The 7,474-nt window shown below is 44.0% G+C and overlaps 1 pseudogene; it reads right to left on the minus strand.

The window, feature by feature from the left end:
* Nucleotides 1–4,320: 4,320 nt before the first annotated feature.
* Nucleotides 4,321–4,891, minus strand: LOC126223252 (piggyBac transposable element-derived protein 4-like; annotated as a pseudogene).
* Between the last annotated feature and the right edge of the window lie 2,583 nt (nt 4,892–7,474).

Consider the following 7,474-nt stretch of genomic DNA (forward strand, 5'->3'; position numbering starts at 1 on the left):
ACATCCTTTCGTCTTTCCCTCTCCTTCCCTCGTTCCTGATGAGGCAACAGTTTGTTGCGAAAGCTTGAATTTTGTGTGTATGTTTATGTTTGTTTGTGTGTCTATCGACCTGCCAGCACTATATATATATATATACAAATTAGAACAGCATGCCACCCTCCACCTCAAAAACTATCCAATCTCCTGGTTTCTCATCTCCGGAAAGGCAACTCACTCACCCTTCACAACCTTTCCAGTAAACCTCAACCTCCTCTCATTGCACACAGACCCAGTCTCTCCCAGCTACTCAATCTCCCACTTCCAGCTCCACTCCCCCCAAAACCTCAAAATTCCAATCAACACAATCTGGAACCACAACACCCTAATTCAGTAGTTAACCTTTCCTCCAAACCTCTCTCCCAATCCGAAACCTCTGTCCTATCCAAAGGCCTCACCTTCAGCCCCACTCCCAGATTCAACCAAACAGCCCTTGTCAAAGATTTACTGTCCTACTCCCATACTCTCTGCTGGAAATATCACTTTGCCACGAAGAAAAATGATCCTAATCCTACTCCTAATGGTCCAACTCCCCAAGACACTATCCAAATTGAACCCTGCCTGGAACAGTTCCGTCCTCCGTTGCAGCGGGACCCACCTCCTGTTCCTCAAAATCACCCTCTCCAAACTTTCCAGGAATTTCTGACTTCCAGCCTTGCCTCTCAATCCTTCTCAAAAAATCTTAATCCTACTCCAAACATCACCACTGCTGAATCCCAGGCTATCCGTGATCTGAAGGCTGACCGATCCACCGTCATTCTTCCGGCGGACAAGGGTTCCACAACCGTGGTACTTGATCGTCGGGAGTATGTGGCTGAGGGACTGCGTCAGCTTTCAGACAACACTACATACAAGGTTTGCCAAGGTAATCCCATTCCTGATGTCCAGGCGGAGCTTCAAGGAATCCTCAGAACCTTAGGCCCCCTACAAAACCTTTCAGTTGACTCCATCAACCTCCTGACCCCACCAACACCCCGCACCCCTACCTTCTTCCTAAAATTCACAAACCCAATCATCCTGGCCGTCCCATTGTAGCTGGCTACCAAGCCCCCACAGAACGTATCTCTGCCTACGTAGATCAACCTTCAACCCATTACATGCAGTCTCCCATCCTTCATCAAAGACACCAACCACTTTCTCAAATGCCTGGAATCCCTACCCAGTCTGTTACCACCAGAAACCATCCTTGTAACCATTGATACCACTTCCTTATACACAAATATTCCGCACGTCCAGGGCCTCGCTGCGATGGAGCACTTCCTTTCACGCCGATCACCTGCCACCCTACCGAAAACCTCTTTCCTCATTACCTTAGCTAGCTTCATCCTGACCCAAAACTTCTTCACTTTCGAAGGCCAGACATACCAACAATTAAAGGGAACAGCTATGGGTACCAGGATGGCCCCCTCGTACGCCAACCTATTCATGGGTCGCTTAGAGGAAGCCTTCTTGGTTACCCAGGCCTGCCAACCCAAAGTTTGGTACAGATTTATTGATGACATCTTCATGATCTGGACTCACAGTGAAGAAGAACTCCAGAATTTCCTCTCCAACCTCAACTCCTGGGGTTCCATCAGATTCACCTGGTCCTACTCCAAATCCCATGCCACTTTCCTTGACATTGACCTCCACCTGTCCAATGGCCAGCTCCACACGTCCATCCACATCAAACCCACCAACAAGCAACAGTACTTCCATTATGACAGCTGCCACCCATTCCACATCAAACGGTCCCTTCCCTACAGCTTAGGTCTTCGTGGCGAACGAATCTGCTCCAGTCCGGAATCCCTGAACCATTACACCAACAACCTGACAACAGCTTTCGCATCCCGCAACTACCCTCCCGACCTGGTACAGAAGCAAATAACCAGAGCCACTTCCTCATCTCCTCAAACCCAGAACCTCCCACAGAAGAACACCAAAAGTGCCCCACTTGTGACAGGATGCTTTCCGGGACTGGATCAGACTCTGAATGTGGCTCTCCAGCAGGGATACGACTTCCTCAAATCCTGCCCTGAAATGAGATCCATCCTTCATGAAATCCTCCCCAGTCCACCAAGAGTGTCTTTCCGCCATCCACCTAACCTTCGTAACCTCTTAGTTCATCCCTATGGAATCCCCAAACCACCTTCCCTACCCTCTGGCTCCTACCCTTGTAACCGCCCCCGGTGTAAAACCTGTCCCATGCATCCTCCCACCACCACCTGCTCCAGTCCCGTAACCCGGAAGGTGTACACGATCAAAGGCAGAGCCACGTGTGAAAGCACCCACGTGATTTACCAACTGACCTGCCTACACTGTGAAGCTTTCTATGTGGGAATGACCAGCAACAAACTGTCCATTCGCATGAATGGACACAGGCAGACAGTGTTTGTTGGTAATGACGATCACCCTGTGGCTAAACATGCCTTGGTGCACGGCCAGCACATCTTGGCACAGTGTTACACCGTCCGGGTTATCTGGATACTTCCCACTAACACCAACCTGTCAGAACTCCGGAGATGGGAACTTGCCCTTCAGTATATCCTCTCTTCTCGTTATCCGCCAGGCCTCAATCTCCGCTAATTTCAAGTTGCCGCTGCTCATACCTCACCTGTCTTTCAATAACATCTTTGCCTCTGTACTTCCGCCTCGACTGACGTCTCTGCCCAAACTCTTTGCCTTTACAAATGTCTGCTTGTGTCTGTGTATGTGCGGATGGATATGTGTGTGTGTGCGCGAGTGTATACCTGTCCTTTTTTCCCCCTAAGGTAAGTCTTTCCGCTCCCGGGATTGGAATGACTCCTTACCCTCTCCCTTAAAACCCACATCCTTTCGTCTTTCCCTCTCCTTCCCTCTTTCCTGATGAGGCAACAGTTTGTTGCGAAAGCTTGAATTTTGTGTGTATGTTTGTGTTTGTTTGTGCGTCTGTCGACCTGCCAGCACTTTCATTTGGTAAGTCACATCAACTTACCGAACGAAAGCACTGGCAGGTCGATAGCTGCCAGCACTTTCGTTCGGTAAGTCACATCATCTTTGTATATATATATATATATACATTTGAGAGGCCAATATCAAAATAACACAGACTTGTGAACAGGGGTCGACAAGAGGTTGCCGAACGTACACCATGTATTGCCCAAACCACCCATTTCTGCGCCAAAAATATCCTTTTAGAATGGGAAGAGTTACCCCAAAATATAATTCCAAATGACATAAGTGAATGAAAATAAGCAAAGTAGACTAATTTTCATGCCTAGTGAAACCCGATCTACTGAGAGACCCGTCTGGCAGCACTGAAATGTGACCCATGCCCTCTGCCATCAGTGCCCTCTGCAGCCCTATGTTAATGCACGTAACCGCTGCATTAAGATGAGGCCAATCATGACACTGAAACAGTTGCACTGAATGCACATTAGTGCCACCAGTTTGAGTACTATCTTTACAAATAACTACTGGTACCATAACCTGGTTACATATTTTTCACATCTTTCAGTTCCCAGGCATTTTTCACTGTCCTGGCAATAGCTATCATCTGTCCAGCTAAAGATCCAATTGCTGAAATATCCACAAATGCAGGAATTACAAATGGGATAATTCCACCAAATGTCTTAGGTAGTTTCGGGGCGTGTGCCTAGCCTACTGGCGTTAGTTTGTATGGCTGGCTGGCCCCAGAATGCAGCGTTTCAGTGAAATTGCTGTAGGATGGGAATTACGTACTCAAATGTTACGAAAATTTCAGGAATTGGTATCAATATATATTTATTACGATTAATCAAACATTGTCACTTAAAATGAATTTTGAGTGTGGTAAATTTTGAAACAATCTTTGAAACAAAGTCCTACACCACAGTCCTTGCACTACACAATGTTTCCTTACATTTCCCCATCTTCTTGCAGCAGACTGCACATCTCTTTGTAGGCTTTCTCTTCTTCTCTGTGGGTAGGATCTTCTCAATAAAATGCCTTACTGTGAGCTATTCAGGCACAGGAGTTTTTGAAGGTCGCCCACATTGATGTGAAGTTTCATTCTTCCCGTGAATTTCCAGCAATTGTGTTATGAGCAAAAGCCTGAAATTTATATGCGTTTCTTCTGTTTTTTTCCCTAGCTTTGTAAACATTAAAAGCATTGTGCACTGCAACATTCATCAGCCTTCTAAACATTTTCATATACCACTTTACACCTTTCTTCCTTTCCATGAGAAAAGGTTGTAGTTTCTGATCCTTCAAATCTACACCACCCATAAAACTATAGTACCCTTTTATGTGGGGACTGATGACCACAGATGTTAAATCCCATAGTGCTCAGAGCCATTTGAACTCTTTTATGCGCTGAGGATTTCTTACCTCGTTGCCCCTTTTGGTTGCCGTAACAACATCATCATTATGAAATGTAGAAATAAAGGATACCTGCTTTTTATCCATCCGTTTCAGTACCATTATGCTGCGTGAATGATATGCTAAGAGTTCACCTTTCTTTAGTTTTGCACGTCTCAAGGCATCAGCTACATTCTTCCTATTCAGTCGAAGTGTGCCAGCTACATTCATACCTCTTTGCTTCAAAAAGTGGCACAAAAGGAGGCTGTTACAATAGTTGTCCATCCAGAGTGTATGGCATAAGTTGGAAAGTGGCTCAACAAGCTTCACTACAATCTGACTGGTTTTCAGGGTATCTACAGAAAGAAATTTCGTTTCTATATCTGTGGAACTTCCTGCATAAATAATAAATGCCATAAATAACCTGTGGAAGATTCGCAGATCTCAGAGTAGGCTACTTTATACCAAACTTTCCTGATTTTAGAGGTAGATAGGTTCTTATTGCCAGCCGTCCTTTCCATAACGTAAGAGATTCATCAACAGAAATGTTTTCTCCCATGTTGCATGTATTTCTAAATGTATCATTCAAGTGCTGAATGACGGAACTCAACTTGAACAATCTCTTATTGCTTTCAAATGTATTCAGTTCTTCATTGTTTACAAAATGAAGGAATCTGCAAAGTAGCTCAAACCTGTCTTGTTGTATACTCTGGTAAAAAATCCGGATGCTTACTGAAATACGACTTTATGGGTGGCTTCTGAATAATTCCCATCAACACCTGCAGTGCGAAAAACACATAAAGCTCATCTTTGTCAGTAGCTACCCAGTTACATAGCTTAGGAGGAGGTTGTAGAACAGTTTGTTTTTGTATATAATCTGCAACACAACGGTTAGTTTCACACATGATTGTTTCTACAATGGTTTCACCGAAATACAGCTTGAACGCTTCAGCTGCAGAATTTACCTGTATCACAAGTCCACATTTACCAACGAATGGTGTTTTCAAAGAGACATAAGAGCTGTCAACTTCTTGTCATTTCCAGTCTTCTTCATTCTGTGTGTGTTTCACTGTTGCACCTTGTTCGATGACATCGTCACTGTCCGCCGTTTCTTCTTCACTTCTTTCGGGTGTTTCTTCCAAACAGTCAAAATCACTTTCATCGTCAACATCTAGATCACTCCTGCTGTAGTTTATAGCATCTAATCCATTCGTCGGTTCATTGAGAATTGCGAGAATTTGCTCTGACGAAGTAGCATTGGCTGTCGTCAACAGATGGTACAGCAATACTGTTTTACCTCCAAGGCTGCAACTGGTGAGTACGTGGTCGGGATGCTGCCAATGCGGACATTCGCAGCGTGTGATAAGTACTCGGGCTCCCGGCTTGAGGGGCTAATTGATCTACTTCATCTTTTGTTTCTTCTTCTCCTTATCCTTCTGTTTCCTCCTCCTTTTGTGCACTTTTAACTGCTGACAGCACTGATTGGTTGCAACTTTTAAACATTCTATAGGTTTTTTTCTTTGTCATCTTCAGCATATGACAAGCAGCATTCATATCTTCTTGGAAATTACTCCCAAATCAAATCCAAGCCTGGTCTCATTGTTTTACTGATTGCAAATGATGCAGTCTGATGCGCTACTCTGATGTCTCTTTTTCTGCCTATTTGTCTAACTTCATCAGCTAAAATTCAATGGCAATGTGATGTTCCGCAAAGCCTTACTTGCAGCATATGCAATACTGTGTTGCTTGTACACCTCATCCAATAGATTAATCCTCTGATCACTATACACTGTTCATTTTTCAAGCTTTGCTCCCAGTCCACAATAGTTGTAATTATGAAGCCATATGCAATAGCACTGGCAGCATATCGAAAATACCAATACCGCCTCTAATGTGCCTCCTACCACTCTGCTGCATGGTGTGAGGTTCGTGCACCCTGTTATGTATCAAATCATGTGTGTTCACCTAACGGTTGTGCAGTGATGAGAAACCAAATTATATAACTGAAGCCCTGTTCCCTCGATGTCGTATGATACACTCTATGAGAAATACATTTGGTCCAGAGATTATCTGTAATTATTCTGTGTGTAAACTCTCAGTAATTCCTTCCTCTTCACTGCCTCTTCAAATGTGAGTTCCATGGTTTGTTCTCTGCACTGTGGAAACTTCAAATATTTCTGTTGTGTAGTTCAGAAAGGAAGATTTCTCTAACACCATATTATACTTTGAGATACCTACCAAATAACCTACATTAAACTTCTGTTTGCATGGATACCTCATACTAATATGATTGTATAGGGTGGTGCACGAAATGTGTTACGATTTTGTTTTTGAATATAAACTTTATTGTCAATACAATCTGAAAGGAACATATACTACAATACAGAGCCGTCCATGGAGATTTGTTCTAACTCAGCACATGTTCAATATGTCCACCATTTCGTTTCCTAACTTCCTTCAAACGAACACTGAAGTTAGTGATTACCCTAAGGCACATGTATTCCGTAATTTCACTGCAAGCTTGAAGAATATGTCTTCTGAGCTCCATTAAATCACGTGGACGTTTCGGGAAATTTTTTTCCTTTAGGTACCCCCAAATTTGTCCATCATTGAAGCGACCTGGAAACCTGAGTGAAATGATCCGCATGTCGAAATGCTCGTGTAAAAACTCCAACACAGTGTTTGCAGTATGTGGCCTTGCTCCATCTTGCATGAACCACTGCGTGTTGAAGGGCAAGAAGCTGTGGAATGAAGCTATTGCGAAGCATGCTCAAATAGCGCTCGCTGTTCACAGTTTCTTCAAAGAAAAAGGGTCCAGTGACTCCGTGACTGGAAACTGATGCCCACGCTGTAATCATCGGATCATAATGTTGTCGTTTATGAAGCACTTGTGGGTTTTCAGTGGCCCAAAAGCGTATATTTTGTTTGTTAACCACACTGTCTAAATGAAAATGCGCCTCGTCTGAAAACCAAACATTGTTGAGAGTTTCTTCCCTATCCTCCGCCCACTGAGCAAACAGCAGTCTCTGCTGCTTGTGTTCTTCAGTGAGCTTCTGTGCACAGGTCATCTTGTATGGGTACATATGGAGGTCACTTAAGAATGCGTTGAACGGAGCGTCTGGATATTCCCAGTTGCACTGCT

The sequence above is a fragment of the Schistocerca nitens genome, chromosome 1, assembly GCF_023898315.1.
Source record: "Schistocerca nitens isolate TAMUIC-IGC-003100 chromosome 1, iqSchNite1.1, whole genome shotgun sequence".
Classification (NCBI taxonomy): domain Eukaryota; kingdom Metazoa; phylum Arthropoda; class Insecta; order Orthoptera; family Acrididae; genus Schistocerca; species Schistocerca nitens.